A 26,165-nucleotide genomic window follows, 5' to 3' on the forward strand; every position below is an offset into this window, starting at 1 on the left:
GTCATAAGAAGAAGACTCAAATGATGATGAAAAGATGCTCAACTTCATTAGTAATCATGGAAATGCAAATTAAAATCATGAGACACCATCACACCTTTCAGATTGGTAAAACTTAGAGTCTGACAATACCAAGTACTGAGAATGTAAAACAAAGGGAACTCTCATTGTGTTGGAATTATAAATTGAAATAATTTTGAAAAACACTTTGTCATTATCAAAGTTGAATGTGTGCATACCTCGCAACCCAGCAATTCCATTCCTAGGAATTCTACAGAAATATCTGTGCACTTGCGTACATGAAACAGGTACAAGAGCACTCACCACTGAATTATTTGTATAACAGCAAGAAATTGGAATCAACTCAAATGTCTATCAAAACTAGAATGATTAAATTGTAGTATACATTGGAATACATTACCACAATGAAATCTAACGAACGACAGCCAACAACTTGCAATTAATTTCACAAATGCTGAACTAAATTTTTTAAATCACATAAAGTACTCATATGAAGTTCAAAAACAAGGAAAACTATACTACATTGTTTAAGGATATATGACCTGGGATTTAAGATTATGAAGCAAATCAAGAAAATGACAGTCACAAAAGGTCGGGATAATAGCCACCTCCACAGAGTGGGATATGTTGACAAGGGCAAGGGGAGAGTGAGGTAATGGGGAGGTAATTCTTGTTTGTTGGCCTGGGCAATGACAACACAAATATTTACTTTATAATTTTCTTTAAACTGCATATGTTTTATTCACTCTCCCGTATGTTCGAATAAAAAGGAAAAGTAACAACTGCTTATGACTGCTATAGTAATTTTTTTTTAGATGTTTTCTAAAACATCTGCCATGCCACGCAGCATGCGGAATCTTACTTCCCTGACCAGGGATGGAACCTGTGCCCCCTGCAGTGGAAGAATGGAGTCTTAACCACTGGACCGCCAGGGAAGTCCCTGCTATAGTAACTTAATATGATAAAGCAATTTATGTAAGCCCGAGAGCTTGAATTCCTTATATCCTAGCAGGTACCCTTCCCTCTGTCTTTAGTATTCCTGTACCCTTCCCTCTGTCTTTAGTATTCCTATCTCTGTCTTTAGTATTCCCTCTGTCTTTAGTATTCCTATCTCTTACTCTTTACACTCATAGTATACATTTTATCTGCCTTACTAGACGCTAAGTATCTGTCCAATGAATGCTTGGATAATCTGAAAGATTTAAGGCAAAAAGAAGAAGAAGAAAGGTTAAGGAGAGGGGAAGTTGTGGGAAAAAACAGTAAGGAAAGAACCTGACTTATGCTTACATGAAAACACCCAGGACGTCAGATTTTTAGTTCCAATGCTTCAAGGAGCCAGGAAGCACAGGGAGAGGAAGTAGGTAAATCACCTCTGTCCCTTCTGACCAGGTGCCATAAAACAAAGCAGATTAACATCATTGATATCATCACCTAATATTTAGGTGCAAGAAAGTGTACCTAAATATATCTACTTCTCCTGAAATCCTCTTAACAACAACAAAACACAATAACAAAGCCCCCTCAGGGACTTCCTTGGTGGTCCAGTGGGTAAGACTCCGCACTCCCAATGCAGGGGGCTGGGATTCGATCCCTGGTCGGGGACAATCCCACATGCATGCTGCACCTAAGAAGTCTGCATGCTGCAACGGAGATCCCGTGTGCCGCAACTAAGACCTAGCGCTGCATAAATAAATAAATAAATAAATAAATAAATATTTTTAAAAAACAAAAACAAAAAACTAAAGCCCCCTCAGACTATAGGGCTCTCCGGAACAAATCAACTCCTCTTAATTACCTGGGGAAGAAACTTTATTTTTCAGTTAATCTATTCAGTATGTATTACCTATTCATAGTTCAAAAGATTAAACACAAATATCTATCAGATACAGACTCGTTAATAAAATTATAGTATATCAACACAATAGAATACTATGCCTCCATAAAAAAGAATAAGATCTGTATGTACCAATATGGAGTATTCTCCCAAATATATTGTTAAATGGAAAAAAAAAAAAAGAAGAAATACAGAATAGTACATATGGTATGAAAGGAGAGTACACACATGCACATACACCTAACTTCAAAGGAAAAAGAAAAAACTGGAATGATTGATCAGAAACTTATAAAAATGATTATCTATAGGAGAGCAAGAAGGAAACAGAAGGGATGAGGATGAAAATAAGATTTCTACATATACCTTTACATTTGGTTTCTCCTTTTGAACTATGTATCTTACATATTCAAAGGGTAACAGTAAATTTAAAAAAACAGAGGAAGCAAACCCTAAAATGAAAAACAAATGGACCTAAATACATACCAAACTGGTAACAATCACATTGAGAAAATAATGATTTCAAGTGACTTTTAAACACAGTACTAACAATAAGTATAACCTTGGTGGGATACGTTCTAAGACAAAATGAGATGCAAAGAAATCTTAAAATTTACTGGTAGTGTTATTTATTTTAAAACTACATTAGTTATACTTAGGAAAAAAATCAATGTTAATAAAAATTAAGATTTTCAATATAAAAGAGATTAAAACTGAAGTACTTTTTTTAAAAAAAGATGAAGAAACATGCAATGTTAAATTTGAATAAGAATTATCAATATGACCTCATGCTTTTTTTTCTCTCCTGAGAAGACCTAGAAGTGATGACAGTTCCATAAAAGGGAGCATACCAACATCCAGATGTTGTTTTCTAAATATCATCCTCCACTAAAAGGAGACAGATCTCCTTGGAGAAACTGCTGATTCCTGTCTAAAGCAGAAGTCCTTGGTGAGCTAAGATGTCTTATACCCGAAAGTAAGGAATCACTCAAAGACTAATAATAGGCTTATGCAAAAAGAATCACTCAAAGACTAATAATAGGCTTATGCAAAAAGAACTCAGGTGTCTGTTTGAAGGGACTCCCAATATCCTTATTTGAGACAACCTTAGCATCAAAAAAGAACAATGGGAGGGAAGGAATGGGAGTTTGAAATTAGCAGAAGCAAACTATTACATATAGGATGGATAAACAATAAGGTCCTACTGTATAGCACAGGAAACTATATTCAATATCCTGTGACAAACCATAATGGAAAAGAATATGAAAAAGAATATATATATATGTATAACTGAGTCACTTTGCTATACAGAAGAAATTAACACAACATTGTAAGTCAACTCTACTTCAATAAAATCTGAAAAAAAAGAACAACTGTAACTAATTGTAATAAATAAAAATCCAAGAGACCATTAATAAACTCATCTGTCACCACTGTACATGACTATTAGACCAACCCCTCACTCTGAAAATTAGACAAGAAAAAATTAAGCATTTACTTATTCTGCCCTTTTAGGAAGTACAGTTCACTCCCAGGTGATGAAGGTTATAAACCTTTTGTTAGCAGAAGAATGACAGCTAATAAATACTAAAAAATTACAGAATTAGAAAAAATCACCATTTTCCAACCTTCAATCAAATAACTCATTTGCCCAAGGCTCACAAAAAATGCTAAAATTGCTAGGTATAGAATATTCTGAAGGATGGAAAATTTGTATGATACCAAAGTATTGCCCCCAAAGATTATTGTACTTGATGATCATAAGAGGAAAGAATATACTTTTACAATGGAAAGATACAGCAAACACCACTTTATTTATTTTTTAAATTTATTTATTTATTTTTGGCTGCGTTGGGTCTTCCTTGCTGCACGTGGGCTTTCTCTAGTTGTGGTGAGCAGGGGCTACTCTTCGTTATGGTGCACATGCTTCTCATTGCGGTGGCTTCTCTTGCTGCGAAGCACAGGCCCCAGAGCACAGGGGCTTCAGTAGTTGTGGCGTGCAGGCTCAGTGGTTGTGGCCCACTGGCTCTAGAGCACAGGCTCAGTAGTTGTGGCACACGGGCTTAGCTGCTCCGCGGCATGTGGGATCTTCCTGGACCAGGGCTCGAACCCATGTCCCCTGCAATTGGCAGGCGAATTCATAACCACTGCACCACCAGGGAAGTCTGCAAACGTCACTTTAAACTTCATAAAACTTAGATCACTAATAGTGACGTCATATATCTCCCACAGTATGCAACATGAAATATAATATCACCTATAAAGTATTCTTGCCAAAACTTTTTAACATGCATAATCAAGCCTTTAAATTATAACTTCCACTGTACAAGATATACACGGAACAGAGGAACAAGTTAAGCAAAAGCACAAAGAAATAATTAGATAACTAGAAAACAGGCCATTCTGATAAAGAAGATGTGGCACATATATACAATGGAATATTACTCAGCCATAAAAAAAATGAAATTGAGTTATTTGTAGAGAGGTGGATGGACCTAGAGTCTGTCATACAGAGTGAAGTAAGTCAAAAAGAGAAAAACAAATTCCGTATGCTAACACATATATATGGAATCTAAAAAAAAAAAAAATGGTCCTGAAGAACCTAGGGGCAGGACAGGAATAAAGAAGCAGACATAGAGAATGGACTTGAGAATGGGAAGGGTAAGCTGGGACGAAGTGAGAGAGTGGCATGGACACATACCCTACCAAACGTAAAATAGACAGTGAGTGGGAAGCAGCCGCATAGCACAGGGAGATCAGCTTGGTGCTCTGTGACCACCTAGAGGGGTGGCATAGGGAGGGTGGGAGGGAGGGAGATGCAAGAGGGAGGAAATATAGGGATATATGTATATGTATAGCTGATTCACTTTGTTATAAAGCAGAAACTAACACACCATTGTAAAGCAATTATACTCCAATAAAGATGTTAAAAAAAAAAAGGCCATTCTATAAGATGATCTAGTCTTGTCAAAGAAATTTCAATATCATAAGAAAAAGGAGTGGGATAAGAAACTTTTCTAGATTAAAAGAAACTAAAGATAATCAAATGCATGCAAAAATCTTGCCTGAATTCTGGTTTGAAAAACTGAAAATTTAACTGTAGTCTGAATATTAAATGTTATTAGGAAATTACTGTTATTTTTCTTAGGTGTTGGTAATGGCACTGTGGTGATAAGGAGAATATTTTCTTAGGAGATATATGCTCAAGCGTTATGAGGTAAAAGTCAAAATAGTCTCAATTTCCAAAAGGTTCAGTTAAAGTATATACACACACATACACATAGAAAACAATACAGCAAATATGGATGGCATATTGTTAACTTTTTTTTTAATTTTTAAATTTTATTTATTTTTTTATACAGCAGGTTCTTATGGTGGCTGACTTATCAATGTTCTTTGTTCTATTCTTTCAACTTTTCAACACTTTTTTTTTTTGGCCGCACCGTGCAGCGTGCGGGACCTCAGTTCCCCAACCAGCTATTGAACCCATGGGAGCACGGAGTCTTAACCACTGGATGGCCAGGGATGTCCCTCAACATTTTCTAAGTATTTTCATTATTAAAAAAATAGTGTGTGTGGGGGGGGATTTCCCTGGTGGCGCGGTGGATAAGACTTCACGCTCCCAATGCAGGGGGCCCAGGTTTGATCCCTAGTCAGCGAACTAGATCCCACATGCCTACCGCAACTAAGAGTTCACATGCCACAACTAAGGAGCCTGCCTGCTGCAACTAAAGGAGCCCACGTGCCACAACTAAGGAGCTGGTGAGCCACAACTAAGGAGCCCGCCTGTCACAACTAAGACCCACTGCAACCAAATAAATAATTTTTTTCTTTTTTTAAAGAAGGAGGGGGAAGGCAGGAAGAGAACTAAAATAAGGTAGAGTTGCAAAAGAAGGTAAGGAAAAAATATGATCTCAAGATCATTTATAAACTCATATCCACACAGTTATCTGAAGAACTTTCTCCCTTATAGTAAAATAAATAAATAAATAAAAATTTCGGGAATTCCCTGGCAGTCCAGTGGTTAAGACTCCACGATTCCACTGCTGGAGACCTAGGTTCAATCCCTGGTCGGGGAACCAACATCCCGCCAGCCACGCGGCAAAGGCCAAAAAAATAAAATAAAGTTACTGTCTTAAAAAAAAAAAAAAAATCCAGACTACTCAGCCCACTATCATCTGATCAATATAAGTAAACAGATCTCAAATACTTACACACTACAGACAGCAATAGTACTACAATCTGTCAATGATTTAAGGAATGTTTGTCATTGGCAAACAGAACATTTTGTTGTACCTCACACTGAATCAAAATACATTCTAACATCCATTAACCTGATATACTAAGACATCAAGAGAAGCATTTCTTTCGAGCCTTTTTGAATTGAAAACTATGATCACACTTGAAAGACAGCTAGCAGACTATCCTTCTAAGATTGACTTCTACTGGCAACAAACTTTTGATGGCCATTTATTTATGCCACACAATGAAATTCTTTAAATTCCTGATCTCATATTTAAACATAACAAGAAATAGACATATTCAAGGAGGAAAATGAAGACTTATTGAGTACCTACTATGTGCTTGGTGCTTTACATAAACTGTTTTAACTCATGATAATCTTGTGAGATGAACATTCTTGAAGCTCAGAAATGTTAAGTGACTTGCCCACAAATGACAGCTCATAAGGGATGAGGCTGGAAATTGAATCGAGGTCTGTTGAAAATCCAGGTTTAAAAGTCTATAGTATTCTTTCCACTTAATTGGCCTTAACAAATTTAATATTTACAGACAGAAAAGTCCATCTAAGGAAAAAGTATGTTTAATAGCATTCCTTCATACTCAAAGAGCCACATAATCTTAAAGTTTAAGAAAAATCAAAACTGAGAAAAAAAATAAGTATGCTCTAAAATTATTGCTAGTTGCAAAAAAAACTCAATTCTTAGCAAGCCAGCTGTCTATGACACAGGACAGCTAGTCCTTTCCTCACTGTACATGTAAAATTATACTCCAGTTGCCCGTTGGATGACCCCATTGCCAAAATATGCTAGCAACATAATTCACATTAAAACCCAGAGGCCAAACACCATTTGGAAAGTGCTTTACATGTTTACTATACCCATCTCAAGCATGATCCCCACTCAAAACAGGCTATTTTAAGCAAATATTCTTTGGTCTGTCATATTCTTTTCCACGACTCTAAAATATTAAACTTAAAAACAAGAAAATCTACCTAAATACAAACATCCCATAACTGAATATTAAAATATGATGTGATTTTGAATTTATCTATTGCACAAAAATATGCCAAAATTGCACTAATATAAATCACGTATGTTCTTTCCATAGGTTCAAAATTCTAATATCTATGTCTCTTGTATGCCTAAGGATACACAAAAAATATGTAGAGAAATCTACGTTAAAGAGTTTTCCCATTTAAAATTAAATCCTCTTTGAACTGGACTAGCGACCAGAAGAGGGCATAAGGTGGCGTGTGTGGTTGTATTGACAGTAATATCCTGTATCATGCTTGAGGTAGGTGTTGGTTACATTTGTGTATTCACTCTGAAAATTTATTGAGCTGCACATTTATGATCTGTGTACTTTTTTATATACATTATAATTTATAATAAGCATATTCTTTTTAAAAATTCTTCAATCTAAAAACGTGCCTTACTATATTGTACTGATACCAAAGAAGCTACAGCCCAGTGAAGAAAATAGACAAGCTATTAGGAATTTCATTAGAGAGCTGTGACAAAGCAAGCACTACACACTATAGGAGTGGCACCTAACTTAACCTGGAGGAAGTAAAGGAAAGCTTCCCAAAGATACACCTGGTCTGAGTCCTGAAGATCAGTTAGCAGATTGCTAAGCAGAGAAAGGTGGAAGAGAAAGACGGGAAAGGGAACAGAGAGTGCAAAGACCTAAGTTCAATGAGTGGATCAAAGAATTTAAGGAAGAGAGCAAGGAAGGAAAGCCTAAAGAAGAGTCAGATCACGAAGGATCTCACACACATGCCAAGCTACAGTTTAAGCTTTATCCTGAAAGCAATGGGAAAGCACTGAAGATCTTTCAATAGGAAAGGATATGATTAGATTTTTATTTGTACCATGTCAATCATGGTGCCTGCCATGTTTGCAACCCCATTTTGTGGGAAAGTTAGCCTGCACACTGCCCCATGTTTTTCACCATTATGATCCTGCCCCACACCCACATGCACAAATAAACACACAGCCAACACTAAATGGCCAGAAGTAGTCACATGACCCAAGTACACAGGCTTGCTAGCAGCCCATGATTACAGAGCTGAGCCAAAGAGATTGCTTCTTGGGAATTCAAACCAGAAAATCTTAGGAAAAAGTCAGCAACAGAAGCTCAAGTTAAAAAGACAGTAGCCAATATACACTACCAAATGTAAAATTGCTAGTGGGAAGCAGCCGCATAGCACAGGGAGATCAGCTTGGTGCTGTGTGACCACCTAGAAGGGTGGGATAGGGAGCGCGGGAGGGAGGGAGACGCAAGAGGGAAGAGATATGGGGATATATGTATATGTACAGCTGATTCACTTTGTTATACAGCAGAAACTAGCACACCATTGTAAAGCAATTATACTCCAATAAAGATGTTAAAAAAGAAAAAAGACAGTAGCCGGGAGGCAAGATGTTGGCATGGGAGTGACACGGTAGTTATAAGGAAGCAGAAATTAGGAATAAATGGAAGCCATGAGATTGGGTGGGGGAGGGGATTAGAGAGAAAAAATAATACAAAACGAAATAGAAAAAGTAGCTAAGACAAGTTAACAGTAGAGCACTAGAGTGAAATCTGTCTTTTCCTGCTTCTAGTTTTATTTATTTATTTACTTATTTTAAAAATTTATTTATTTTTGGCTGTGTTGGGTCTTCATTGCTGTGCGCAGGCCTTCTCTAGCTGCAGTGAGTGGGGGCTACTCTTTGTTGCGGTGCATGGGCTTCTCATCGCGGTGGCTTCTCTTGTTGCAGAGCACGGGCTCTAGGCACACGGGCTTCAGTAGTTGTGGCACACGGGCTCTGCAGTGCAGGCTCAGTAGTCATGGCGCATGGGCTTAGTTGCTCCGCGGCATGTGGGATCCTCCTGGACCAGGGATCGAACCTGTGTCCCTTGCATTGGCAGGCAGATTCTTATCCACTGCCCCACCAGGGAAGCCCTCTAGTTTTATTTTTAAGCTCCTGTTCTTCCTGAGACCAAGCTGTTTAACTTTTCCTGGGTTCCCTTGTGCATGTTTTCTTTCAATAAGCACTCCACTACTTAAGGTAACTTGAGTCTCTTCATTGCAACTGAAAGAGCCTAACTAAAAGAGCATTTTAGAACACTTACTCTGGCAAAAGTGGAGAGAATGAACTAGAGGGTACGGCAAAACAAGAGGCAGATGAGAAGACAAGAAGACCAACAGACATTCGGGGTTAAAGAGACAACAAAAATAGCAATCAGGAATGATCTGAAATATCATGAGGGAAAACGTGCCGGACTTTGTGATGTTGGTAGTTTGGTACAGAGTGCAGTGGAGGATGATTCCCAGATTCCTAAAGGCTTCATGAGGAGGAGAGAGTAGTACCGTTCATCAAGACAGGCAATCAAAAGAAAAAATTTTGTTGCAGTTTGTCTCCTTCTACCCCCACCTTTTTGGAGGGAAGTGAGGCAGAGAAGAGTTTTATTTTGTACATGTGTGAAGTGCTTGTGAAATATGAATCCCAGTGGAGATGTCCATTAGAAGTGATTTACAGGGGTCCAGAGTAAAGGCAAGAGCTCTACATTGCAGCTCTGGACTTAGTAATAATTACATTAAGTCATGCTATGTTTTAAAAACGTGACTGAAAAATCTTTGACTAATCTTTATTACTAATATAACTAGAAATCATACAAACCAAAAAACTTAATATTCTTGGCAAACCACATATTCCTAGCTCCTATACTTCTCTGTAAACAATGAAGATTGAACAAACTTTTACAATAGTATAATCTAAATGATTAGGAAAAAATTGGATTTATGTTGCTAATTTCTACTGAGGTTTTACCTTTTTAATAATCTAAGTTTACTCCATTTCCCTCAGTACTATATACCACTCAGAGAAAACACTGTTAAAAAGTCTTGTCAGACAGTGAACCTACTGATGTTTAAACTATAACAAGACTTTTTAGAGAACTTAATCACATAATTTACTAGCTTAGACATTCAACTCTACCTATACTGTAAATGTTAGATTTCTATCCTACAATCTCTTCTCCTCTCAGTACACCTTTTGCACGCAAATCTATTACTATCAACCCAGAACTTGATAATGAGCTTAAGCCACAAATCCAGTTGCCTCCTGGCCATCTACATCCGATAGAAGTATAATCACCCAAACTCAACATGCCACAAATTGAATTCCCCTTTCTTGACAAAAATAAAAATTCCACTCCTCCCTCACATGGGTCCCCACCTCAGTGAAAGGTACAAGCTAGAAACCTAGATCTTATCTTCTATGAACCCTCACCCTAATCCTAAATCCAATGAAATCACCAAATCCCGTCTACTCTCAAAACCCAAATGAAGACTGCACCATCATCATTTACCCTCCTGACACATTTAGTCTACCTTTCAATCCACCCTCCTCAAAGCAGACAGAGTGATCTTTTAAAAATGCAAATATTATCATTTCAGTCCCCTTCTTTAAATCCTTCAGTAACTTACTTGACAAACATTATAATCTCTATCAAAGCCAGTCACTCCATGGAAGCTCAGAGGTTCAATGAGAAATCTACTTTAGTTATATGCTTTTTTGTAGGTTCACAAAAGAATCATCATGAAATTTTTCAAATCCTGAAAATTACTTAAAACATACAAAACATATGATACATTTAAAAGAAAAGCATGCAGCACTGTTTATAAGAACAAAGACTGAAAATAACCTCAAGATCACCAGAACGGAATACTATCCACCCAGTAAATGAGGCACTTCCAAATGTACTATTGTTGAATGAACTCTAGGATCTATTATTAAAGGGGGGGGTGGTATATCCATAGTATACAGTATGCAAGGATTTGTCTGTGGAGTGTTTTAAAAATATAAATGTATAGATTGTATGCTAGAAATATCACAGGAAGGACACACACAAAGATGGAAACAGTGGTTGCGTCTAAGGAGGGAAAATGGGTGGTTAGAGGATAAAAAGGGGGAAAAGAAACTTTTTACTGCATACTCTTTTGAACCTTTTGACTTTTATACTATGTCTAGTTATGACCTATAATTTTAATATGATTTTCTCCCTCCTCAGTTCCATACACACAAAATAAAAAAATTTTAAGTACTGACTACAAAAACCTCTCTATACTTCATCCCTATACCAAGGTTAAAATTATGCACTGATCATCTGGTGTAAAATTACCTTTCCTTCTTGACAGCTCAGGAGTTCAACAAACTACATTTTATTCAATATTTTACTACTGAGAAGACTGTTGGTAATGACATCGGTGAACACTGCATGATAATTGTACTTGCTCCTTGGAAAAGCAAGACAGTAGCACCAGGTAGCAGAATTTTATTATTAAACTGACATTAAAGTCTTCAGGGATTAAGGAAAGCTACAAATCTTACTTTTCCAGCAAATTCGCAAACAGCAAATCAAAAAAAAAAAAAGCACCCTGGTATCCTTCAAAAACAGTGCAAAAGATCTGTAAAAATCTAGGAAAGTGAAGCAAATGATACCAAATGGAGATACAGTTATATTCATTAGTGTTGTGTGCTTTGATCCTTACAGAAGTCCCTAAAATGTCACGATCTGGACTACCTCATACGTTCTACAGAAGAGACAAGATGAGAAGCAGGCTGTGAGACCTTACAACAGCACACACCCCCTGCCCGGGGCTTCCATGCTCTTCCCTCTTCCTCTATAGCCACCAGACTAAACCCTCCAAACAAGGGTGTCAGTTGGTCCCCTTAAGCCCCACCGGAGTGAATACACTAGGCTACGCAAACACCCCTTCAGGATTTCATGGCAAAGCCCTTCCAACCAAAGAAAGGATCGCGAGCGGGGAGAAAGATAATCAGGTCTGCCTAAGGAAAAGAGGTCTGGGGGAGAGGCTACAGTAGGAGTCGAGGGGAGAGGCCGCTGTTGATGGTGTCTAAAGAGGGGCTGACACCAGATCTCTTGGGAGGTAAGAGCATCACGAAGCAGACTATCTGAAAGCCGAGTTGGGTAGGGCAAAAGCTAGTCGGCTAGGCGGTGAGCGAGCTGGGGGGGGGGGGGCGGGGGAGGAGAGAAGAGGGGTGGGCATGATGGATCTGCCCTGGAACTGGGGGTAGCAATGGGTTAGGGGGTGGCAGTAACTGGGTCTGAGGAACAGTGACAAACCCGGGTCAGCTCATGGGAGGATGTGACAGAGTCTCGAGGCCCCATTAAGCGTCCGAAAAGAGTCTGAAGGAGGTTCCCGTAGGGTGTGCTGGGGTGGGGGGCCCGTGACAGAACCCCTAGAGAGGCTGGAGGGCCGGAATGGTGTCTGGTCAATGGAAGATACGATGGGTGGGGTCTACGGGGGACCCGGGGCAGCGATCGGATGTCAGGGAAGCTGCGGGGGCAGACCCGCGCGCGGGGCGTCTCCGCCGGGGCGGGGCGGAGCGGCCCCGCAAAAGCTAAAGAGAGACTGAGACGTGGGCCGGGCCGGGCCGCAGGGCCGCTGGGCGGCTTGGGCGGGTCTTACCTCGGGCTCCGCCGCGGTGGCCACCGCAGCCCCCTCCTCTTCGGCGGAAGCCGCCTGCCAGCCTCAGCCGCAGGGTCAGGCCGGAGGAGACAGCAGAGGCCGAGACCACCGAGGGTCGGAGGGTTTTGAGAGGGTGGGCCCAGCTGCCTTAGGGTCCGGGCGAGCGGCCGCCGCGCATCCCCCGCCCTGTCAGAGAGACTCCGCCCGGCCTGGGCAGGCACATCCCCCGCCGCACCCGCCCAGAGAGCACGCGTTGGACCGCCGCCTCAACCGCTGTCGCCCCCTATGCCGGTGCCGCCGGTGCCTCCTCCGCCGCCTCTCGGCGTCCTGGCTGGACTCTCAGCAGCCACAGCCAACCACCGCCCCGATCCCGTCCGCTCCGGCCCGCGCGCCCCCGACCCCGCGCACAAGGCCCCGCCCCGCGCGACTCCTCGGCTGCAAACGGGCAGGCGCGCGCACTTACCTCCCACGCCCCCTACCGCCTGCCGGAGCTGGCCGGTCCGCCTGGCCCCGCCCCCGCCCCCGCACGTGACGCCGCCAGAGAGTCAAGCATGCGCTTGCGCGGACACGCCCCATTTCATCCGTCCCAGGCGGCCCCGCCCAAGCTTTTTTTCCTCACCTTACGGCAGAGCTGGGAACTCTGCCTTAGATTTTCTCTCTAATGAAGAGGAATGTCGCAATGTTGGGGTAGAAAACTCTGGGTTTGCGACCGTAGCTTTCGTTTTCCGGCCAATAGAGAGCCGCCTGAAGTCTGGTTGGGTTGGTGAGGCCCGAGGCAGGTAAGAAGCCTGCTCCCCACTTGGGTTTGCTGGTCGGTGTGTCTGGGCCGGGGACCGCTTTACCGCCCACGCAGATCTAGGGTATCCTTGCCCCCTCCCCAGTTTTGGCGCAGGGTTCTCAGCTCCACCCCGTCAGCCCTCCCCACCCCGTTTCCACACACACGCCCTCCCCCTCATTTCCCCGCCCCAGACCTCCGTTTCCTAGCCTTTCTTTCCATTCATTACTCAGACTTTTTTCACTGAGTGCTTTCCAGGAGTTAGGCTCCAGAAAGCCAGAAGCAAATGAAACAGTCTCAGCTTTCTGAAGCGCTCTGTTATGTCGAGACGATGAGAGAATCCGCAGTGGTAGTAAAGTAAATTTATAATAGAAAAAAAAAAAACACACACACACACAGGATACTCTGAGCATGATTGTATAGAAGGACTTGAGGAAACCCTTTCCAAGGTGACCTTTAGGTCACTCAATTTGTGTTAAAAGGCTAGTGAGCAGTAGCTGGTCAAAGAAATATGAGAGGAGATAGAAGCAGAGGGAATGACGGGTACAAAATCATATGCCAGTACTGGCTGGAAGAGTAAAAAGTCGTGGAACATAACTGGTAAAAACCATACAGGTGTAGGCTACCCTTTAAAGAAACATCGTTGTAAAGTGATGAGATGAGGGGTAAGCGTGTGGGCCGCAACAGTGTGTTCTTTTAAGATGGGAAACTCTTAGGCATAGAAGTGTACCATGGAACCAAGAAGTAGACAATTTATGGATGAGAATAGCTAATTTACAGAACCAAGAACACTAGTGGAACTCAATCTTGTATGCACATTAGAGTCACCTGGGAAGCTTTTTAAAAAATAAAACCAATGCAGTTGCTCCATCTGAGGCCAATTAAACAAACTCAGGAATCAGTGTTTCTTTTTAAAAAACTCCTGAGGTGACTAATGCTGTGGGTTGAGAACCACTAAACTAGAGCAAAGGAAAGGATGGGAAGTAGGGGAAGGCAGAAGGTTAATAGAGTTGGCTCTGTAACATTAAGATGGGAGTCATTTGATGAGAGAGAGTTGGGGATGGAATGGGACGCTTGGTCAGAGTGATGATAGTTTTGAATAATTGCTCTGGTAAATGGGAGAAGTCACTCCTGCCTTTCCCTTCAGCACATTTCCATCCTTCAGTCTTAATCAGATCCACCTCAGTTACTGCTCTCTTTCCCCTCCCTTTCCCCTCCATCCAAGATTTATCAGCTGGGGATCCAGCCTTAGAGCTCAAGGGCCTCCTCATTTCTATCCCCAAAAAGGTCAGAGCTTGGCGAATTTATGAGATTCAGAGACTAACTTCACTCCCCTAGAGATTATTACCACACACAGTGCCTTGCCAATTTAGAATCTGTCTTTTATATTCATTTCATTGATCATTTACATTAGGAATGATAAAGATTTAAGATTCAGCCCTATTAGGACCTCGTAGTATTAGGGAAAACAGACCTTTAAAGGAATTCACTTGGCAGGCAGAGAAGGTCTGGGTAAGGCAAAGCCCAAGCCAGTGCATGGCTACTGTCTATTAACTAGGGTTAATTCAAAAACCTATCTGCCACCAGATAAGAGAGAGTCACTATTGTCTGGTATGACTAGAGTTTAGTATGAAAAGCAGGGGTGGGACAGAGATAAAGATGATAAAGTGGGTGTGAACAGTTAATGAGGAGCCTTGAATTCCATGCTAAAGTGTTTAGATTATATACAATAAGCAATTAATAAGTATAACAAAGGTAAAAGTAAAATAACCTCTTTTATGTCATGGACCACTTTGGCAGCCTGGCCTGTGGACCTTATCTCAGAATAATGTTTTTAAATGTTTAAAGTAAATACATAGAAATGTAAATGAAATTATTTTATTGAAAGTTTTAAAAATATTAAAACAAATGTGTGATGTAGTTATGTATGTGCTTCCTTACATATTAAATATACATCTGGCAGCAGGTCTAATTATGTAATTTCAAAATAGTGATGAGTATAAATTATATTTTGAGGTAACTGCAACAACTTTAATGTGATATGAAAATATATTTCTAATGGTGACAAAGACATAGGGACTGTTAATACCACTGAGGATTATTGCCTACAATTAGTAAAGAAAATGCTAAATTTCAGCTAGAGTTTATTGAAAAGATGCAGTTTTTTTCCCCAATCCAAGTTCATGGAACCATTAATTCTAGCTACCTCCTGGCCCATGGATTCTAGATTTGTAAAAAGCTTACTGTAATGGTTTTAAGCAAGAGCATGACAGATCAAGTCTGTGTTTCGGAAAGGTACTTGAGCAGTGTTCACTTCTTAACCTCTCAGTTGGAGTGGGAGTGGGGAACTGGCTCTTCCCTTTTTCCTGTACCTTAGTTGCAGTAACCACTACTACTCCACTGTTGCCTAATAATTGGGGCCTGCAGGAGAACTGAGCTTGTGGCTGTGTATGTGGGAGAAGTACAAGAAGTAAATTGGGAAAGATAGGTTGCGGCTATTTTTGTGGAAATAATTTAATGCCATGCTGTAGTTTGTACTTAATTTTGGTAGACGATGGAGAAATGTTTAAAAATTTGGAGAAGAATAATGAAACTAGAGTTCTGTTTGAAAAATAATGTAGCAGTAATGTATAGGTTAGATCATCAAAAGATAGGAATGAAGAGACTAGACCAATAAATAATTAAATTTTTTAAAAAATAAATTTTATCATAAAGTGATCTCCAAAGAGTCTGCTAAGTTCCTTTATTTTCCCAATGTGACCAATCTAAAGAACAAGATTGGACTGAATTACATACCTTTCAACAAGGACACGCACACCTGTATAGAGATCAGTTAGCATTTTACGTTGTCAAGAGGCTAGCCCATTCTTTTATGTTATAAATTATAATGTTAGAACTTCTGATAAGCAGTGGCTTTACTGCTTATCTAGGTTCCTGGATATTGCTAAGGCCTTTCTTGGTTAAATTCCATCTACATCTGTAAGTCCTAAATTTCTGACTGTTTAAGGTCCAGACTCCTCTCCTTGCCAATTCCTTAAATCTCTTGGATGAGTAAAATGCATTAGTAAACAAAAAGGAAGTCCTCAAGGCCCAGGTAACCCATCTCTTTGGAACCTGACCATTGCCAGACTATATAAAACTTACTGCTCAAATCCCAGCTACTCTCCAAATAATGTGCTTTTTTAACCATATTATTGAAAAAATTGAATTTGATGTCCAAGTATTAGTAATCCAAATGAGTAAGGTTACTTTTCTGAACCAGATTATCTGAGAGGCTACCTTCTTCAGCATAACTAGCTTATATTCACTTTGTCCATCTACCTACTGGAGACCGTTTGGGTAATGATATGGTTCAACACAGATAGAAAATCAAGTTTATGTAGACTCTGAGTTTCATCTGTCTGTCTCCTTTTTTAGGGAAGGGAGGAATAGGTCTCTCTTAAAGCAGAGAGAATACTTGAAACATATGAGAGATTTTAAGCATTTTTATTACTTACAGAAAATCTCTGGAAGTTCCTTTCTCTGGCTTCCAATTAGATGACTACACTTTCGCACATTCATCTGTTATAAAAGCACTAGAACACAGTCATGATACTGAAAAAAATTGTCCTGGTTACAGTTATTATTTTTGAGCATCTATATTGTAGGTTTAAAAATCGTTCTAGGCCTGCCTTCCCTCAGGGCCAAAAAATAAATAAATGCTCTCTCAGAGTAGTGTGATAGGTTAAATTCCTTCAAAACAATAGCTTGTGGATTTCTGGCCTTAGCTGGCTGTAATTTTCCCACTACTGTTTGTTGCAGCAACTTGGCACTTTATATTAGCAGCTAAAATATATAGTTGCTGGAAATGTTTAGTCCTACTTAATAATATATAATTCAGACCTGGTCAGATGACTCACAAGTATTCGTATTAATTAACATTTAAAGACAAATTGCTAAGAATTCTATATGTCATAATCGGGTCCCATCAGACACTGTTTTCCTGTCAGCACAGTGCAGTAAAACAAATTCATTATTTCTTCCATTTGTTCATTAAATATTTATTGAGCACCTGCTATACACCAAGCACATTTTTGAAACCCATTAAATAGGAGTTTGTAATAACAATTTACCTCTTAACTATCTATGAAAAAAATAACTTACCAGGCTTTGAAATCTAGAAGACAAATAAGAATAAAAGATGATGGCTTTTTTATACTCTTTCAAACAAAATGCTTGCGTATAGCTACTGTGGGCTAAACACAGTGATTATTTACGAAACCAGGCAGATTATAACTTTAGCTTGACCACGTCTTATCAACTAGGATATATTAGCTATATACTAAATAAAATTCTGTCTACTCTTTTGTAAAATATCTTAGACCTCTCATTAAATCTGGTGTCCTCCCCAAACACTATTTACAGCCCTAGTCATTTCAAATTTTGCAATTGTGTTAAGTCATTTCTCAGAAAATTTAAGCAAAACAAAATCATTTTAAGAAAAGGCTGGTGTTTACACCAAGTAAAGGAAAATACATAGTGACACAGTTATAGATGGAACCTTTGAAGTAGAAATGGTAGACTAAGAATAAAGTTCTTTTTCTGGTCAATGACCCCTTAGCCATTGATAGCCATTCCTAATAAGTAACAGAACAATAAATGGAGAGCCTCAGTGCTAGAAGAAATTCTAAAAGGTTACTTAGTCTATCTCCTTGGCCCAAGGTAGGGCCAAATGGAATTTATGGCTGTAGAGTTACCAGGCATCATCATCATACCAAATGGTTTTTCTGCTTTGAGAGCTGAATTCCTCTATTTGTAAAATATTCATTAGAGGAATATTGTTCAAATTTTATAAATAATTTATAAAATTGAGAAATCTTCCTATGTTTATAACAATTTTGTGTTTTCAACCACTGAAGATAGCAGGGTTGAGTAAAATCTAATCTCTGTCTTTAACAGGGATGTAAAATCTTGATGGTAATTTTTAACATGCCACTTTATACAAATCTCTGGATGGTTTAGGCTGGCATTAGAAGGAAACGTTTAATTAGGGGAAATTGAAACCAAAAAATAAGGCTTCAGCTTCCTTCCTGAAAATTTTTCTGCTTATGCTGCCATGAAAAGCACATTTGGTCTTGGATGTGATTCTTTTTGTGAAATTGCAAAGGGAATCATTCATTAGAAGTTGGACGTAATCTAATTTTAATGAACATCAGATTATATTTATATTTAAATCTTTGTGTTCGAAGTTTTGTAGAAGAGAGATTAGACTTACTGTTTTTTTCCAGAGGACAAAAGTGAGACCAGTGAGTTGGAGAAACAGACATTTTTAGGTCAGTGTAAGAGTGGGAGGTGGTACATTTTTTTTTTCTTGAATGAAAATAGCTGTATTTACTGGTATGTGCTCATTATAAAAAGAAAGGGGAAAAAATTAAGCAGTCAATATCAAAAGAAAAAAGTTTAAAAGTATTAAAATTCCATTCTTAAAGAAAGCTGTATATAACTTTAGATGGCTATCATTCTTGACTATTTTTGTGTATGTTTGTGTACAGATTTTTATATAACCTTTCTTTCCATAACATATTATGAACATTTCTCTGTGTCAATAAATTTATTTCTATAACTTCATTTTTTAATGGCTGCAAAGTATTCCATTGAATGGAAATCCTATTATTTAAATTTACCGGTCCTCTTTTAAACTTTGAGATTGTTTCCAATTTTTCTGTTATAAATATTGCTGTGGTAAACATCCCTGTTAAATTTTTGCACATATCCTAATGTTTCCCTTCAGATAAATTTCTGAAAGTGTAATACCTACCTATAGACATTTCTTAAATATTAAAATATAATGGCAATTTATCCTTCAAAAAGCTTGCATTTGTTTACATTTCTGTTAACAATAAGAATGCCCATTTTCCCATAGTTACTCAGCAATGCTGGTTATTATCAGTTTTCCACATCTTTGCTAATTTGTCAGGTAAAAAATGAAATCTTCAACTTACATTTCTTTGATTACTAGTAAGGTGTTGAGTATCTTTTCATGTGTTTATTGACCAGTTGTATAAGTGTTTTTAAGCTCTATTTTCTTTTAATATTTTTGTTTCACTTTTTAACATTTAAATTTCACTCCATCTGAAATATAATTCGATATGAGGTCTGAAGTAGGGATCTAACTTCATTTTTTAATCGAATGATTAACAACTTGTTCCAGTGCCATTTATTAAATTACCCAGTTAGCATATCCCAAACTTCACTGCACAGACAATAAGGTGTTAATAGATAATACACCAAAACAAACACCAAAAGGATTTCATTGGTCAAATGAGTTGGGCAAAAAATCAGACCAAGAAAAGTTAATTTTCTTTATTGCAGAACCTCTCGTAGCCTCTAATATGCTTGTGTGCATTATGAATCAATAATACAGAGTTTTAGGATGCAGCATTTCCCTAACTTACTTAACCATATAATCTTTTTTCTTTCCAGAAATACCTATGAAATCCTATGGAACTATGCTGTCCAAAATAGTAGCCACTACCCACATGTAGCTATTTCAATTTAAGTTTAAATTAATTAAAATAAATAAAATCAGTCCCTCAGTCTCACTAGCCATTTTCAAGTGCTCAATAGCCACATGTGGCTAGTGGCTACTATATTGGACATTGCAGATAAAGAACATTTATTTCCATCATCACGGAAAGTCCTACTGGACAGCACTGCTATAGAACATAGTGTTCATTGAAAATGGAATAATCCATAAATTTCTCCCATTGATTTATAATGTCTTCATCATCATATTTAAAGTTTCTAAAATGCATGGATTTGTTTTTGTACTGTTGCATTGATTTATCTGTTTCTGCTCCAGTATTACACAGCAGTTGTAAGTCAGGCTCCTGCACATTTTTCCCTGAGAGCAGAAATGAAAAATTCCTGCATGGAGTAGGAAGTTAGACTAGAAGGGATAGTAAAGGCCTTTACACTTCTAAGACTCTCTAAAGGTAAGAATTTCTCTGCAGAACATGATATATATCATGTGAAGATCCATACTCCATTATTCATTCATTTATTCTACAATTATTATTTATTGTCTGCCCGACAAGTTTTGTTTTAGGCCCAGGGGGCCAAGGTGGTAAACAAGTTTAGGCAGACAAGGTCCTTTATTCTCTGTGCTCATGGAGCTTACATTTTTGGCCTGGGGAGGGGGAGTGTTAATCAATAAACAAATAAATGAAAAAGAAAACTGTCAGACAGCCACAAGTGCTATGCAAGGAATTGAAATTAGAGGACAAGAAAGTGACCAGTGGCCTCTTATTTTGACTGATCATGGGAGATCTCTGTGAATAAGTGACATTTAAACTGAAATCTACCCAACACATGGAGCCAACCACTAGAAGGTTCAGGCACGGCACAGCTAGTACCCCAGCCCTCAGGAGAAAAAAAGCATGGCGTGTTTGAAGAATAAAAAGAAAGGTGGTGTGGCTGGAGCTTAGTGGGCAAGGGGGAGAGTGATGGAAATGAGATTGGAGCAGTAGCTGGGACCATGTGATCATGCAGGGTGTTTGTAAGCAGCTAGGGCAGGGCATTCACTTTTTTTTCTGAGTGTAATAGTGTGCTACCAAAGGGTTTTAAACAGGACAGGTGTGACCTGACAAATTTTTAAACAATTACTCTGACAGCTGTATGGAGAATTTACTGGAGGGGTCAATAGTAGAAGTAAGGAGACCTGTTAGGCTATATCAAGGTAAGAAATGTTGATGCACTTGACTGTGATGGAAGTAAAGATGAAAACCATTGGACAGGTTCAGAACATTTTGGCTGTAGAATCAGTAGGACTTATCAATTGGAGAGGAGGTATGAAGAAAATAGAAAGTTCAGGGATGATGTCTATATTTTCATTATATAAGGTTCAATTTCTAGTCATTATTATAGGCAAAATTGGCACACAGAAAACACCAATAAATGTATTTTGACCGAATGAATAAATTTGCTTGAATAATTGTCTTGCTCCTATACACATTTAAACTGCTAAAGCGTAAGGTTTTGCTCATGTCTTTATTAATTTTTAGGGAATCTGGTTCCTAAGAATTAGGGGTTTATGTTACAGGCCTATCAAGTATGGAGAGTAACTAAACTGTTCCACTGAAGTATCCAAGCCAGCAGAGTAGGGTGAATGAAGCAGAGAAAATCGCCTTTCTCAGGTGCAAAAGTTCTCTGGAAATTTCTTATTTTAAAAATCTATGCTGCTTTTGCATTTTATGCTTTATCATGTCCATGTTTATGTTAATTAAGATGTTGTAAGTTACTGATTTAAATGTTTTAAGTATTTAAGATATAAAAATATCAATATTTAAGATTAAATTGCTTAGCTCTTTTCCCCCAAAATTAGTGAAATTGAAGCTCTAGGAAGATGCACTGGGATTATTAGCCTATGTTTGATTTTCGGTGTGTGGGTGTGTTTGTTTGCTTTTGTCTGTCAATACCTGCTGGCACATAGCCATGTATCTAGTTAGAGGAGCACAGACCATATCTGTGAGCGTTTGCAGTTTGATACAATTTAAAACAAAAACTGAAAGGAGTGAGGAGGGGAAAGGAGAACTGCATTTCAAAACTACTAACTGTTATAATCTTCACTTAAAATGAGTAAATAGCTGCGCTTTGCCCTTTGTAGTGTTTAAAAACATAACTAAATGAAGCTGTTCCTTTTTTTTTTTTTTAAGGAACCCTTTCTGAATAATTAGGGGGAAAAAAATGAATAAAAGTCACAGTTCTGGGATAGTGTTTTCTTTGGGGCTTTACAGTAAAACTTATCTGGCTCACTACTGTGGTTTTAACCACAACAGGCATATTTTCCCAGAAGTTATGAGAATTGATGCATACCTTATGAAATGCTTGTTAATTAAAAATTTCATGTATATTTTTGATCTTATGAATATTTATGCATCTCTAATGTAGGCAATTCTTATATCCACTGTAATTAGTATTTTTAAGTATTTGCTCATCAAAAATTCCAACTGAATCAGCAGTAACACCTCTAGTTAAAGGTTAATCTACTTGGAAACTGCCTTTGAGATATTTTAACAAATAGCTCCAATGCTTTATTAGATCTCTAAAAGCTCTTAAAATTAATTCAGCCTAGACATTTATAATCGGTTACATTATAGTGGTCTAAAACAGGGATTGGCAAGGTTTTTCTCTAAGAGGGCAAACAGTAAATATATTAGACTTTGCAGGCTACTCAGCTCTTATAGCTCAAAAGCAGCCATAAAGAATATGTAAACAAATGAGCATGATTTTGTTCCAGTAAGACTTTAAAGAGGAAGGGAAGATTTTTTTAAATTTTATTTTATTTAACATTTTTATTGGAGTATAATTGCTTTACAATGGTATGTTAGTTTCTGCTGTATAACAAAGTGAATCAGCTATACATATACATACATCCCCATATCTCCTCCCTCTTGAGGTCTCCCTCCCACCCTCCCTATCCCACCCCTCTAGGTGGACACAAAGCACTGAGCTGATCTCCCTGTGCTATGTGGCTACTTCCCACAAGGGAAGATTTTTAAATTTGCAAAGATGAGAGCTTAGAATTGTACAACCCTAGAGCTAGAGGAGTCTTTTAGAAATCATAGAATCACTTGGAAACATCCTAAAAATACAGGTGCCCAGACCCTCCCCCCAGAGACAGATCATATGTGTTCTTTAAAATCTCCATAGATGATTCAAATGTGCATCCCTGGTTAGAACCGCTATTTATCTAGTCCAAACCTCACTTTACAGATGATGAAGCTGAGACCCAGAAGTTTAAAATGTCTTCTCCAGAGTCAAACAACTGGTTGATTGCAGATCTGAACTGAATCCCAAGTCTCCTGACTCCCAGCCTAGTGTTTTTTCTACTGAACCTGCAGCTTCTTGCCTTACTTATATCAGCAGGAAATCAGAATAGTTCCTATTGAATTATAAACTTTCCCTTTAAATTAATTTTTATTTTAATTTAATTTCCCTGTTTTTATAACAGAAATATTCAAGTAGTATGCATTTTAAGGATTTTAAGATTAATATGAAAAATAGTCTCTTCCTTTTGTTAAAATTAAATATTTGGGAAGTGTTCTATACTATGAATTCAGTATTCATTTAGCTACAGAAGTTGGAAGAATATAATAAACTAAACCCTGTAACCACAAGGTTTTTTGTATGCTGACAACACATTAACAGCATGCTTCACTCAAGTTGAGAGACTGCTTTTCTCTGGAGTTAGCATTCACTCTGCTTATGCCAAAGGTAAAGTACAAGAGTGCAGAGTCATGCCCTGGCTAGATCTATCCTTGGTGACTTTGTAGCTTTATATAAAGAGACAAACAGATGCTTTATTTTCAAGAAATCTTTAAGATTCATTATTACCACCCCAAATATATAGAGAACAGGGAAGGAAACAATTTTTTTTTGAGAGCTTGCTATCTACCAGACAATGTGCTGAGTCTTTTCATTTGTGTTTTTAATTCACAAAGCAACTCTTGAAAGACAGGTTTTATTATTACCTCCTTTTACAGATGAAGAAAATGAGGCCAGGAAAGAGGATGAATAACTTGTCCAGAGTCACACAGATAGCAAGTGGCAAAGTCAGATCCTGAACTCAAAGCCCCCTGGCTCCAAAATATAGAACTATACTATATATTTTTTTAACATCTTTATTGGAGTATAATTGCTTTACAGTGTTTTGTTAGTTTCTGCTGTATAACAAATTGAATCAGCTGTATGCATATGTATATCCCCATATCCCCTCCCTCTTGTGTCTCCCTCCCACCCTCCTTATCCCACCCCTCTAGGTGGTTGCAGAACACCGAGCTGCTCTCCCTGTGCCATGCAGCTGCTTCCCACTAGCTATTGGTTTTATATTTGGTAGTGTATATATGTCAGTGCTACTCTCACTTCATCCCAGCATACCCTTCCCCCTCCCCGTGTCCTCAAGCCCATTCTCTACGTCTGTGTCTTTATTCCTGTCCTGCCCCTAGGTTCATCAGAACCATGTTTTTTTTTTAGATTCCATATATATGTGTTAGTATACGGTATTTGTTTTTCTCTTTCTGACTTACTTCACTCTGTATGACAGACTCTAGGTCCATCCACCTCACTGCAAATAACTCAATTTCGTTTCTTTTTATGGCTGAGTAATATTCCATTGTGTATATGTGCCACATCTTTATCCATTCATCTGTTGATGGACACTTAGGTTGCTTCCATGTCCTGGCTATTGTAAATAGAGCTGCAGTGAACATTGTGCTACATGACTCTTTTTGAATTATGGTTTTCTCAGGGTATATGCCCAGTAGTGGGATTGCTGGGTCATATGGTTGTTCTATTTTTAGTTTTTTAAGGAACCTCCATACTGTTCTCCATAGTGGCTGTATCAATTTATATTCCCACCAACAGTGCAAGAGGGTTCCCTTTTCTCCACACCCTCTCCAGCATTTATTGTTTGTAGATATTTTGATGATGGCCATTCTGACTGGTGTGAGGTGATACCTCATTGTAGTTTTGACTTGCATTTCTCTAATGATTAGTGATGTTGAGCATCTTTTCATTTGTTTGTTGGCAATCTGTATGTCTTCTTTGGAGAAATGTCTATTTAGGTCTTCTGCTCATTTTTGGATTGGGTTGTTTGTTTTTTTGATATTGAGCTGCATGAGCTGCTTGTATATTTTGGAGGTTAATGCTTTGTCAGTTGCTTCATTTGCAAATACTTTCTCCCATTCTGAGGGTTGTCTTTTCGTCTTGTTTATGCTTTCCTTTGCTGTGCAAAAGCTTTTGAGTTTCATTAGGTCCCATTTGTTTATTTTTGTTTTTATTTCCATTACTCCAGGAGGTGGGTCAAAAAGGATCTTGCTGTGATTTATGTCAAAGAGTGTTCTGCCTATGTTTTCCTCTAAGTTTGATAGTGTCTGGCCTTACATTTAGGTCTTTAATCAATCCATTTTGAGTTTATTTTTGTGTATGGTGTTAGGGAGTGTTCTAATTTCATTGAAACAGATGGGGAGATATACTGTGTTCTTGGATTGGAATAATCAGCATTGTGAAAATGACTATACTATATTTTGTAGGATTTTACAAATAGAACTATGAGGAGGTCATTGTCTCCCCAATATTCCTTACCATCCACCAAGACCAGATACATAGGTCTCTTAATTCTGAAGGAATTTACTACTAATCAACAGAGAAAAACAGACAAAACACAAAACCAAAGCAAAAATGGGGATGTTACAGACAATACAAAAATCTTAAAATGCCTTATTTCCCTTTTTTTCCTAATCTGTATTTTCTGACTCCCTTTTTAAAAAGGTTCATTCATCTGACAAACATTTATTGTACCTCAGATATGCTAAGCACAGTGCTCACTGTATAGAAAGGATATAACCCTAGGATGGTTCCAAATGGCTCCTGGTTCTTCTGCTAGGTCCCCTTCCATCTCCTTTTCCCTTACTCCATTAATGATGGGATCATTGTTCTTCCAGTCACTCCAATGAAAGCTTCCAGACCATTTCTTAATTCTTCTCTCTTATCTACCCTCCTCTGATCCCTTATGGATACTCTGTCTATAATATCTTTTCCTCCTTGCCTCTCTCCTACTACCATTTCACCTGGTTTAGGTCATGTCCTCCTACCTTTACTTTCAATGAAAATCTAGTTGATCTCCACCTCCAATTTCTCTCCCTACCAGTTAATCCTGTATACTATGCCTGAATCATTAATCTTCCTAAAGCCATTAATGGCTCCACATTTTCTCCAGTATAAGTTCTACACTTTACACCTGGAAATCAGTCTATCAACACTTAGCTTCTGATAATCATCCT

The 26,165-nt window shown here is 38.4% G+C and overlaps 2 protein-coding genes across 9 annotated transcripts in view; one reads left to right on the forward strand and one right to left on the reverse strand.

Moving 5' to 3' along the window:
- Nucleotides 1-12,958, reverse strand: part of MYO9A (myosin IXA) — a 287,470-nt gene extending 274,512 nt beyond the window's left edge. For all 7 annotated transcript variants that reach the window (XM_082618504.1, XM_082618506.1, XM_082618507.1 and 4 more), the window contains exon 1: nt 12,570-12,958. The gene's annotated coding sequence lies outside the window, so the exon portion shown is untranslated. The remainder of the gene's footprint in view (nt 1-12,569) is intronic.
- A 271-nt stretch (nt 12,959-13,229) lies between these two features.
- The window catches only part of SENP8 (SUMO peptidase family member, NEDD8 specific), a 44,588-nt gene continuing 31,652 nt past the window's right edge, over nt 13,230-26,165 (forward strand). The window contains exon 1 of one of the 2 annotated variants that reach the window (XR_014293862.1): nt 13,230-13,348. The gene's annotated coding sequence lies outside the window, so the exon portion shown is untranslated. The remainder of the gene's footprint in view (nt 13,349-26,165) is intronic. The other variant, XM_082618522.1, reaches the window with a different exon arrangement.

Source organism: Mesoplodon mirus, assembly GCF_964341445.2.
Source record: "Mesoplodon mirus genome assembly, chromosome: 4".
In the NCBI taxonomy this organism is placed as follows: domain Eukaryota; kingdom Metazoa; phylum Chordata; class Mammalia; order Artiodactyla; family Ziphiidae; genus Mesoplodon; species Mesoplodon mirus.